The sequence below is a fragment of the Elephas maximus genome, chromosome 4, assembly GCF_024166365.1.
Source record: "Elephas maximus indicus isolate mEleMax1 chromosome 4, mEleMax1 primary haplotype, whole genome shotgun sequence".
Lineage (NCBI taxonomy): Eukaryota > Metazoa > Chordata > Mammalia > Proboscidea > Elephantidae > Elephas > Elephas maximus.
This window is the reverse complement of record NC_064822.1, coordinates 81,130,622-81,141,378: the sequence shown is the minus strand read 5'-3', so window position 1 is coordinate 81,141,378 and position 10,757 is coordinate 81,130,622.

The following is a 10,757-nucleotide window of genomic DNA, read 5'->3' as shown; positions in this document are numbered from 1 at the left end:
AATTCTTTTTTGGTCTTCCTTATTCATTGCCCAGCTTTCACATGCATATGAAGTGATTGAAAATACCATGGCTTGGGTCAGGTGCGCTTTAGTCCTCAAGGTCACATCTTTGCTTTTCAACACTTTAAAGAGGTCTTTTGCAGCAGATTTGCCCAATACTATATGTTGTTTGATTTCTTGACTGCTGCTTCCGTAGGTGTTGATTGTGGATCCAAGTAAAATGAATTCCTTGATGACTTCAACCTTTTCTCCATTTATCATGACATTGCTTATTGGTCCAGTTGTGAGGATTTTTGTTTTGTTTATGTTGAGGTGTAATCTCTACTGAAGGCTATATAGTCTTTGATTTTCATCAGGAAGTGTTTCAAGTCCTCTTTGCTTTCACCAAACAAGGTTGTGTCATCTGCATATCGCAGGTTGTTAATGAGTCTTCCTCCAATCCTGATGCCACGTTCTTCTTCGTATAGCCCAGCTTTGTATGCTCAACATACAAATTGAATAAGTACGGTGAAAGGATACAACCCTGATGCATACCTTTCCTGATTTTAATCTAGGCAGTATCCCCTTGTTCTGTTTGAACAACTGCCTGTTGGTCTATAGTAAATATATAATGGAAAAAACACCCTACACCTTGACCCAGCGATCAAAATCAACATCACCAATAAGAGGCAGTGTATATTTTGTGCCTTTAGATGTGATGGTCTAAGAAAAACACAACCTCTCTTTTGTGGTACTCTAGCCAGAAATGCATAAACTGGATCTTATCATAAGGAAATATCAAACAAGCCCAAAATGAAAATCTATTTAAAGAAGGGGAGAATGAGGTGGAGCCAACATGGTGCCCTAGACAGACGCACCATGCTGTCCACATGCAGCAAAGACCTGAAAAAACAAAGTAAAACAGATACAATCATCAATCCTGGAAACCTGAGCACGAAATGAAGGGATAAAGAACTAGATCAAACACCGAATGGAAGAAGAAACTGACAGAAAACAGAGCAAGGAGCGATATGGAGTGGAGGTCCCCTGCCAACTAAAATGGCACAGCATCTTTATCTGGAACCACAGCTAGCAATGACTCTAGACAGGAAGTATGGGAAGGCAACATTTCGGAACTCCCACAGGAGACAGAGCACCTGGTAAGCAGAGAAACATGCTTTCTTACACCTCATCCTTCTGGTGAGTAGAAGCAAGAACCCACGCATTGCAGCAGCCCCCACAGCTGGGGTCCACGATACGAGTCCCCTCTTGGGCCCATCCTGTCCCCTCCCACCATGCAGTTTTTTTTTTTTCCTTTCTCTCTCTTTTCTTTCTCCCTCCCACCTAGCCCTGTATGCCACCTCCCCTGCTTCCCACTGGCTTCCGCAGACCCACTGCAGCTAGAGTGCCCCCAGAGCTCAGGCCTCTCGCCACCCTGCACTCGCACTGCCCCTCACCACCTGCCACTGGACCAGCTCCTGAATGGTGGGAAGCAAAACCATACCACTCCCTGTTCAACACCCCTGCCCATCTGGTGAGGGACTGTGAATTCTCCCGCAAAGCTGAACAAACATTAGGAGTCAGAGAGCACCCGCCCAGTCTGCCTTCAGCCACGTTGCCAAACCAGTATACAGTGAAGCAGGCTTGCCCTGCCTGCTGTGGCCTTGCCCTCCCTGATAAGGTGCTTAGAGCTATCGTGCCCAAAGACAAGTAAGCAGCAAACCACAACCAGCCCTCCCACCCTGACATATTAAAACAAAACAAAAAAGCAGGATGAAACAAATGAACATACAATCAATAAACAAAGAAAATAATACTTTAATGTCTCAGAGACAGCAGACAATATCAAAACATATAAAAAAGCAGGACAAGATGTATTCAGCAAGTTACCAAAATAAAGAATCAGATAACCTTCCAGTAGAAGAAAAGACATTAGAACTACCTGATACGAAGATCAAAAGACTAATATTTAGGGCTCTCCAAGAGATTAGGAAAGACATGAAGGAAAACAGACAAAACCAAGGAAAAAATAGACAAATTCAAGGAAAACACTAGCAAAGCAATAGAAGAATTCATGAAAATAATTCAAGAACAAAACACCAAAATAAATAAACAATTGGAAAACATACAAAAACAGCAACTAGAAATCCAAAAGATAAACAGCAAAATTTCAGAAATGGACAACTCAACAGAAGGTGTTAGGAGCAAATATGAAGCAACAGAAGACAGAATCAGCAAGACTGAACACAAATCCATGGATGCCAATTTATTTGAGGAAAAATTAGAGAAAAGAATGAAGGAAACCTAAGAATTACGTGGGACACAATCAACAGCAAAAATGTGCACATGATCAGAGTTCTAGAAAAGAGGGAGAAAATGGAAAACACAGAGAATACTGCTGAAGATTTACTGCATCATGGATTAAATGGTGTCTCCCAAAAATATCTGTCAACTTGCTGAAGCTGTGATTCCCAGAATTGTGTGGTTGTTCTCCATTTTGTGATTGTAATTTTATGTTAAAGAGGATTAGGGCAGGATTGTTAACATCCTCACCCAGGTCGCACCCCTGATCCAATGTAAACGGAGTTTCCATGGGGTGTGGCCTGCACCACCTTTTACATCTCAAGAGATAAAAAGGAAAGGGAAGTGAGCAGAGATGGGGGAGGGGTGGACTCATACCACCACCAAGAAAGCAATGCCGGGAGCAGAGTGCGTCCTTCGGGCACAAGGTTCCTATGCAGAGGAGCTCCTAGTCCGGGGGAAGATTGATGAGAAGGCTGACAGAAAGAGAAAGACTTCCCCTGGAGCTGAGGCCCTGAATTTTGAATTTTAGCCTACTTTACTGTCAAGAAATAAATTTCTGTTTGTAAAAGCCATCCACGTGTGGTATTTCTGTTATAGTAGCACTAGATAAAAGTGGGAGCACTAGATAACTAAGACATACTAGCAGAAAACTTCCCCAAATCATGAAAGATGAAAAGCTGATACTCCAAGAAGCTCAATAAACCCTGTATAGCATAGTCTCCAAAAAGAAAGTCACCAGGATATATCATAATCACACTTGCCAAAACCAAAGACAAAGTAAGGATCTTGAGAGCAGCTCAAGAAAAACAAAAAGTCACTTTCAAAGGGGAAAAAATTAGACTAAACTCTGATTACTCAGCAGAAACTATGCAGGTTAAAGCATTTGATTTCAAAAAGACACCTAAGGGCAAATGGGCTGTGTGGGTCACCCCAACTTCATGGACTTAGAAATATGGATTCCAGGAGAATTAAAACAGTTTCTTGGTAGATAGAGAGAAAATGGTAAAGTAAATTATTCACAAAATATTAACAAGAAGTGAGCTAGGTAAAAAGTATTTAGATGTACCATGTGTTAGTTTTATTCCCACAATTTTTCTGTAAGTTTGACATTATTTCCAAATAAAGGCATTTCTTACTATTCCTACAAGGGTCAATGTGATCCAGAACTTGCTAAATCTCTGATCTCATGTTATCCACTGATTTATGAGATAATATTGGAACCATTATTCTATGTCTTAGAATGTGACCTAGCTGGAGTTGGACTCACAAGGAATCACAAGGACACATCAACTGGGCCCTGAAGTATAAAGACAATAGCTAGTATAATCTTGGAAAACATCTTTTAGGGAAACTTCCACATAAACAAGTCGTAAACACAGCACAAAAGCCCCACCTACTTTCCACTCCTATCTTTTTTTATTAGCATTTAGTAAATAGTAAGATTTGTTGGGCCAATGAAGATCCTCCTGACCGTTGTTACTTAAACCTGTACAAATGATTGTTAAGAAAGACATTTCAAAACGTATGATCACAGTTTCTAGCCAATCTGTGAAAAGATGTAGCTTTCAATGGTTTTGCCCATTTGTAATGTTAATGTATACTGATGAATCTGCAACATTCTTTGGACTCAGACAGACATCGCTCTAGCATCATGCTTGTCAGTTTTTCCACTTTTGCTTATTCTGTAATATTCCTCGGGGTTGAGCAGACTTGCTCTGGCGGCATGCTTGTTCTTTTCCTGCTTTGCCTCTTAGAATGTATGCCAAACAAAACTTTCTTTTTGCTTTACTAAACTTCGTGATGTTTTTACCCTAAATCAGTTAATGGCATAGTCAGCAGGATTTCTGAAGCTATGAATCCCATTGAATTTGAGGAGAACTGGACTGCAGAGCAGAAGTTAATAAAGAAATGTCCTATCTTCGGGACCTAAGAATTCACACTCCACATCCCTTTGACACCAATGTGCTAAGTGCTCTTGGAAAAGGAGCCTTTGCTTACTCTTTTTTGTTCTTTTTTTCAGATTTTCCTAAGTTTTGGTTGGCATATTTGTTTTGAAAATCAGTTGTTTGATTTAGGAGAATCTTGCTTAGATATTTGCTTGATCATTTGGCTAAGAATGATACTTGGTAACTTTTTTGGTGAACTTCAGTTTAGGTCCAGATTTGGGTGTTTGAAACATTAAAGAGGTAATTCTATTTTCAAAGAGCTCTGAGTCACTATAAGCCACAAAATTTGGACATGGGTCAACAAGTAAAAGTCATTAGGGTGGTCACCAGAGCTCATCATGAGCGTTAAAGACTCCTGTGACAGGATAAGGCGATCGTGCAACAGACTAGGCTGCCTGCCACCCACAAGCCAAATCTCATGTGGCACACATACACACTGGTCTAAGCGATACACTGGCCAAACTCCACGGTGTTCTTTGTTAGGTTTCTTTTTGTGACTCAGAGAAATATCTGGAAAATAGCGCTGTGTTTTTCCAAATTGGCAGGAGGAGGTGGCAGTTCCTGGCCTGTTCTGCCAGATTTGCAGGGAGAGATGATAGCTCCGTTCCTATTTTATGATATAGTTTCTCAATAAAGAATCATAAAATTAAAATTAAAATCATCAGTAGCTACCTTAAGTACTTTCCAATTGGAGGAACTAGTAGAATTAAAGTCTGAAATAAGAGACTAGGTCTCTAGCCAGCAGAATGAATTAAATTCAAAAAGAAGGAAAGAAAAAACTTGAGCCTTAGAGCTTAACATATTTGATAAATGAGCCTGGATTTTCCCCCCTGCTAGCGAGACACTGATTTGGGTTCACATTTTAAAATACTGTAAACTGAATATACAAAAAGTAATTTGGAATTTCAGTGACCACTTTGGGAAAATGAGCTTCCTTTTGTGTTGTCCTTCCTTCCCTTTTTTCAGGAACTTTTGCATAATGCTCAGGTTCTGTCAAAAGTTCTAATATTCCCTCCTCTGAGGCTCTGGCAAGTTAATAAGTTTTACCTAGAGCCTGTTTTTTTCTGTTGAGTTGATCTTATGAAAAATTGCTGTATATACTTTATTAAACCAGGCTCCCCGTAACCTTGTTTTGTGTGGTATTGTTCTGTGAGTTTATGTGGTCTTTCCGTCTCCTTTTATTTTGAGAATTTGCTTCTGGTCTAGAGCATCGTGTCTTAGTCTTTGTCTTGTATCAAGTTGGAGGCTATGGTTGACAGTTGTCAGTTTTGTAAGGCTATCTTAGAACCTTAATTTTTCCCTCACCCAGGAAAAACTGTGTCTTGTGATTTAGAATTTTTAGTAGCTACTTGGAGAAACTTTGATATAAATTGGTCTATTGAGAAAGTACACTAAGATTCTTAAAAGCAAAACCTTTCTAATTAACTTAAGCTAGATATTATGGAATGTGTTTAAGGAAAAAGGATAATTTTGTCTTAAAGTAACTGCTAACTTGGTCACAACTTTATTATTTTTTAAATCTACAACCAGCAAAGCCAAAGCTTTGTCTGGGGAATTTGCATCATTTACTTATGAAGCTTCTTTATCACTATTCAGATATTTGATAATCTTGGTATATACTTGGTCTATCCTGACTATATGTCGTCTCAGGATTATTATGTATTATATCTGAGAAAAAAAATTATATCTGAAGCTCTCTGAAAATAAGGTTAATCATTATATTTAGAAATATTTTTTGTCTAAAGTATTTTTTTAACTGATTTTATTTGACCTTTACATTATGCTTGTAATTAATTTCTATCAGGTCCTTCACTATTAAGAGTATTATTTTTATAAATTAATCATGGCCTTATTAGGTTTTGTTGTCTGCAGATAAGTTTTTACTTTGCTGATTTGCTGAAAACGTTTGACCAAAATATCTCAACAAAAAGATGGACTATATCAGACTTACGAAAACGACTGTGACTAGAGTGAGTCAAGATTTCCAGAGCTTTTATGTAAAAGCTGATGGGGTCACAGACTGCAGCTGATCCAGAATTATGTGGAATAGCAATTAACTACGTAAGACTGAGTAAAGGATTATTATGAGTTTTATGTGGGAATATTGCTGATGTTTTAAGGTCCTACTTTCTGGACATCATTTTCCTTTCTCCTAAATTATCTAACTAATTGGTTTAGATATTTTAACTTACAAATTAAAGTTCCTGTTGGTAAACTTAGCAAAGTTGTAACTATCATAACCAGTTAAGTGTCTGAAGTTTGTGGTATGATTTTACAAAATAGAATAGCATTAGATTTCCTGTTAGTCTCTCATGGAACAGTTTATGCCTTAATAAATTTTGCTGTATTTATATTAATATGCAATCTGAGGTTTTGCAGAATGTAGTTGCTGTTGAGACATGTAAAAAGCAGTTATGGATGTTGCTTATGTATAACAAGCACCTCATGAGATTTGTTTCCTTGGTTCAAAGACCTTAGGGTCACGGTTTCATTGGTTATTTCAGACAATTGGTCTAATAGAACTGTCGGTGTTTCTATTGTCTCCTAGTTCGCTGTATAGTGCCTGGGATCTTAAAAACCAGATGGTGCCCAGCTACCAATATTGAATGTTTTTGATCAAAGATTCTGTAGCAAGATCATGATCCAAAGGAGGGAATGATAAAATAGTTGTACTTCTCCTGGAATCCAGATTTCTGGCTTTCATGGAGGTTAGGGTAACCCACACAGGCCATTGCCTTTGGGTGTCCTTTTGAGCCTCAAGCTTTAAAAAAAAAAAAAAAAAAAACTGGTTCCTGAAGCCACTTTTGAGTCAAAGGTCCAGCTAAGCTAGTAAGATCGTTTTGCTGTGGGCTTTGTGCTTTTTTTTGGAGAGTTCAGTCTGTTTTGTGAAACTGACTCCAAAGATCAGACTGGGAGCTATGTTTAAGGTAGATCAGTAATTAGTTTAATCAGTCTTTGCCATGGACTGAATTGTGTCCCCGAAAATATGTGTATCAGTTTGGCTAGGCCATGATTCCAAGTATTGTGTGATTGTCCACCACCATTTTGTCATGGTGTGATTTTACTATGTGTTGTAAATCCTACGTCTATGATGTTAATGAGGGGGGATAGGTGGAAGTTATATTAATGAAGCAGGACTCAAACTACAAGACTGGATTGTGTCTTGATCCAATTTCTTTTGGGATAGAAAAGAGAGAAGCAAGCAGAGAGACAGGGGAAATCTCATACCACCAAGAAAGCAGCACTGGGAGGGGAGCACGTCCTTTGGACCTGGGCTTCCTGCGTGGAGAAGCTTCTAGTCCAGGGGAAGATTGATGAAAAGGTTGTTACTCCAGAGCTGACAGACAGAGAAAGCCTTCCCCTGGAGCTGATGCCCTGAATTTGGACTTCCAGCCTGCCAGACTGTGAGAAAGTAAGTTTCTCTTTGTTAAAGCCACCCAGTTGTGGCATTTCTGTTATAGCAGCACTAGATAACGAAGACAGTCTTCAAGACAATATTGTATGAAATAAAAATGCCTGTCTAATATTTGTAATCAAGCTGTTACCTCCTTGCTATGCAGAAAATGCTATCTTAAAGAAACCAGGTTCTCAGAGATCAGCCTCATAGCTCAGATTCCATTTTGTCTTAGACTCTATTTCTGCCTCTGAGAATGTGACCCATGACTCTTAACATGTAACAAGAATGGCAGCTTGTACTCGGGAAGAACACTTATTATGTTTTAAACAAATTAACTGAATAACTTCAACAGAAGAAGTCCATCCTGTATTATCTTGCTAATCATGGATTCTTTAATGGAAACTTGGTTGTCACATGTAATGTTTTCTATACCTTCTCTCTTCTCTAGGCAAACTTTGTGTGCTCCTTATGTTTCTGTGCGGTGGAAACAACTATAGTAGTTCAGATGATCCCTTTCTAACTGGTAGTGAATTTATGTGGGCAATCTCTTGTTTAGATTCCTGGTGAGTGCATGGGTGAGGCACTTTGGGAACTTTAGGATTACCTTTCAGATATTCATAGTTATAATGCTAGTAAATATTGGAAAAGGTAATGTTAAGTTGTCATGCATTATAAAATGAGAGTCAGAAGAAAACCCATTGGTCCAACACTCAGGGTAGGATGGGTAGCTTTAATTCCTACTTACGGTATAGCTAAATTGGAGAAATCCCTAAGAATTTGTTAGTCACTATGCGACAAACAGCAGATGAAGTTGCTAGTCAGGCGGAAGCACAACAGTGATCTCTGGCCTCATTTAGCCAAGGCGACGTGAGATAACAGAATACCCTTAGATTTTTTATTAGCCCAAGAAGGTGTAGTCTTTGCTGTAGATAAGATACACATAGAATTGGACAGCAAGCTACTTGGTGCTAACTGCTGCATGCTGACTGCATACAAACACCAGATTTATTTGGTTGGTTACAATCAAGAATAAGTACATGGGTTAGATCATTACTGCAAGGAATAGTAATATTCTTAGTCTGCAACCTCACAGTATTAGATATAATAAAATTTATCTTCTATTGTCTTACACACCTAAAACGCAAACGAAGGCCTTGGGCTAAAATGTTGGTGTACATTGAGTCTGCTCACTTCGGCAATGTGACCAATGAGAACAGCACTCTTCCTTAAGATTCTGGTGAAGAACCAGATGGTAACCGGTAGAAACCCAGTACCATGAGCTTAAAAAAGCCTGGCATGATCCCCATCTAGGAGCTCGACTAAGTCTAGATATTGATCATTGATGTAGTATCTCCAATCTCTCATCAAAAGGAAGGAATGATGTAGCAGATAATATTGGAATCATTATTTCCGGTCCTGGAATGTGACCCAGTTGGAGTTGGACTCAGAAGGATACATCAACTGGGCCCTGAGGTATAAAGACAATAGCTAGTATAATCTTGGAAAACATCTTTTAGGGAAACTTTCACATAAACAAGTCATAAACACAACACAAAAGCCCCACCTACTTTCCACTCAACTTTTTTTATTAGCATTTAGTAAATAGTAAGATTTCTTGGACCGATGAAGACCCTCTTGACCAATGTTACTGAAACCTGTATCAATGATTATTAAGAAAGACAATTCAAAATGTAGGATCACAGTTTCTAGTCAATCTGTGAAAAGGTGAAGCTTTCAATGGTTTTGCCCATTTGTAATGTTGATACATGCTGATGATTCTGTAACATTCCTTTGATTAAGGCAGACAGGGCTCTAGCAGCATGCTTGTCTGTTTTCCCACTCTCAACTATTCTGTACTATTCTTTGGATTCAGGCAGACATGGCTGTGGCGGCATGCTGGTCTGTTTTTCCACTTTTGCTTATTCTGTAATATTTCTTGGACTTAGGCGGACTGGGTCTGGCAGCAGGCTTGTTCTTTTCCTGCTTTGCCTTTTTGAATATATGATGAATAAAACTTTCTTTTTGCTTGACTAAACTTTGTGATGTTTTTACCCTAGAACAGCACTCTGCCCCATGCTCAAGTCACCATATACATGCTGGTCTCAGCTTTCCTGCCTTGGGGCCGTTGTATTCGCTCTTCCTTTTGCCTGCAACACTCTTGCAGATACCTGCATGGCTCACTTCCCTACATAAAATAGACAAGGCACTCCACTGCCCTCCTCTCACCCCATACTTGATTCCCCTAACCCTGCATAATATTTTTCCATAACACTTATCTGACATACTACGTTTTATTTTCAGACTCCCCTCATTAGACTTTAAGCTCCATGGGGGCTGGGACTTTGCTTTATCTAGTGCTGTACTGGCAGCACTTAAAAGAGCACGAAGAATTTGGTAGGTGCTTAATATATTGTCAAAGAGCAAACTGGAGCTTCAGTTAAAATTAAAGCAAAGAGCTTTATTGAAGGAACAGAGTGATCCAGACAGGGCAGCACTTCGTGAGTATTCACAAAAGGACTCCTGCAAAAGAAATTTTCCACAGAGCTTAAGTACAGAAAATACAGGAACTTACAAGAAAAAAATTCTGATTGGTTGCTATTTATAAAATCATGCTTTAACAGGCACCAGATAATTCCAAGATCCCATAAGCATTGCTTTGTTAATTATAAACTCTGAGTCAGTTAAGATTTTGTTAATCTAGGGATATTTCTGGGGCCAGCCTGAATGAATACGCTTCCTGGGAGCATGCTATGAGATGAAGGGAGAGGAGGGAATCCTGCAGGCTTCCTGAGGTATTCTGGCTAGCTGACCTTTGAGAGTCAACTCAGAATGAGCAGTAAACAACAACGAAAAAAAATGGAGTCCAGCCTACATGTCCGGCAGAAGCCTCTCCTTACGCCAAGTACCTAGTTCTTTTGAGATCTTTCACAATGTATTGAATGACTGAATAAATGAATGTGGAAGCTGAGACCAAGAAAAGTTAACTAAATTGAATATCTAGTTTGGTTATGTACTGCGAAATGCACAATACCTGCCTTAAAGAATATTTAATCTAACTGGGGTGACAAGACTAACACACTTGTGAGACAACTATCAAATAATTCATATTAGTATGTTAGCTATTACTGTAA